This window comes from Bubalus kerabau, chromosome 2 (genome assembly GCF_029407905.1).
Source record: "Bubalus kerabau isolate K-KA32 ecotype Philippines breed swamp buffalo chromosome 2, PCC_UOA_SB_1v2, whole genome shotgun sequence".
In the NCBI taxonomy this organism is placed as follows: domain Eukaryota; kingdom Metazoa; phylum Chordata; class Mammalia; order Artiodactyla; family Bovidae; genus Bubalus; species Bubalus kerabau.
This window is the reverse complement of record NC_073625.1, coordinates 108,358,959-108,361,290: the sequence shown is the minus strand read 5'-3', so window position 1 is coordinate 108,361,290 and position 2,332 is coordinate 108,358,959.

Below are 2,332 nucleotides of genomic sequence, written 5' to 3'. Positions count from 1 at the left end.
TGTTGCTCAGTTTTTCTGCTCTCCATCTTCTTCATCTACAAAGTAAAAATACACTACCTAGTTCAGAGAGTTATTGTTCCATTTCTCTTCTTCCATTACAACGTTTCACCTGGACTTTTGGTAGCTTTCTCCCTCAGTAATTGAACTACCAGCATTTGAGCCATACCCAGCCCAGTCCTTCCCCATTCTCCACTCTTCACATGTACTATTACCACCACCACCAGGTTTATCATCTCTCACTTCTCCACCAACATCAACTGTTTTTTATGTGCTTTTTGTCAGCATATGACAAAAATTTGCCTTCTTAGGCAAATTACTATGACAGAACAACCATGATGCTAAATTTCATTTATGCCAAACCTAAAGCACCTATAGATGGACTGTTTCATGAAAAGGTTGATGATAAAGGCATTTATTCCCAGTAGATCAGGGATTCCACAATGCGCAGTGGGAGTGAAAAAAAAATGGCAATAGGCATGCATGGTTTAGACTAAGTAGTAAAGAATTAGAGTCTACAAAGAAAGACTAAAGTTCAGATTTTTCTATATCATAATAAATTTCAATAGTAAAGATTGAAGCAGAAAAATTGAATGTACTGGAAGAATATTTTCTTGAAGATATAATTGGTTAACTAAGTAGTAGGAATTTCAGTAAAAGTAAAGTTTTCTGTGAAAGTGAAGGTTGCTCAGTCGTGTCTGACTCTTTGCAATCCCATGGACTACGCAATCCATGGAATTCTCCAGGCCGGAATACTGGAGTGGGTAGCCTTTCCCTTCTCCAGGGAAATCTTCCTGACCCAGGAATCGAATCCAGATGGATTGCAGATGGATTCTTTACCAGCTGAGCCATAAGGGAAGCCCTTAACTTCCATTACATATGGCGTTTATATTAAATTTCTCAAGTAGTTCATGTCTCTACATTTCAAGAAATATATGATTTAGCAAAGAGGTATAAATCAGAACTGTCTGTAAATCAATAAAAATGATCAAGGAAACTAAGACAGATTAAAGACAGATAAAGGAAAATATAAGACAGATTAAAATCATACAAGAAGCTAAATATTTGTTTATTAAATCTGAAAGTGAAAAATGAAAGTCATGTCCGACTCTTTGCAATTCCATGGATTATAGTCCATGGAATTCTCCAGGCCAGAATGCTGGAGTGGGTAGCCTTTCCCTTCTCCAGGGGATCTTCCCAACCCAGGATCAAACCCAGGTCTCCCACATTGCAGGTGGATTATTTACCAGTTGAGCCACGAGGGAAGCCCAAGAACACTGGAGTGGGTAGCCTCTATCTTCTCCAGTGAATCTTCCTGACCCAGGAATCGAACCGGGTCTCCTGCATTGCATGCAGATTCTTCACCATCTGAGCTATCAGAGAAGCAAGTATTATTAAATCTAATCATACTAAAATTAAAAATTATTTTTAATATATTAATGTGCTTCTAATATAAATAAAAATGGGTCCTACCTAGGAAGAAGAAAAGTTATAGGAATAATTAGTCAGTGACATAATACTTCCTAAAGGAAGGTATAGGAAGGGGGAAGAAAATGTTATTGAATATCAACCAAATTTCAGACACTGTGATTCTCAGTCTGCTTGTGTTCTCTCCTTTAATTCCAAACAGATGAGAGAGGTAGTAACAAATCCATTTTGAACTGAAGAAATGTATGATCCAGACTGAGGTCAGTTAACTAGTAGTACATGGTGGATGTAGAATTGAAATCCAGTTCCAAGTGATTTCAAAATAATATCATCACATGCTGCACTACTTACATTAAAAAAAAAGAAAATTCTATTATCCAGTGCTGTAACATTTTACAATAAGCTAAGTGTATTTGTGGTTTTGGTCTGTTTTGAAATCAAGGTGCTTAGTAGACCTGCTCACACATGCCTTTTAGTGTTCTCAGAGATAAGCTGCAGTACTGAATGGCCTATGGAACTCAGAAAGTATAACATTTTCTCCCATATAAAATCCACTCTCTAGAACTGGGCTCTTTGAGCAGATTGGTACAAAAATCTTGCAATGTATACAATATTCACTCAGTAATTATTACTGATGCTAAAGATGATACAGAAGAAACTAAATTAGGCAGAATTACCTAGCATATAGAGCAATTAACAAATCTTTGGAGGGCAATAGGGACAGATGACAAAGTATAGATACATATGCACACAGGCACACAAATACCATTTACTTCCCAATTAGACAAGTGTGATTTGATTCCAAACACATCCTTAAAGTTATATTCTTTCAAATATTTCAAAACTACCCTTGACAAAATTCTTTATATTTCTTTATAGTTTAAGCACTTTTTCCCCCCCTCTGTAC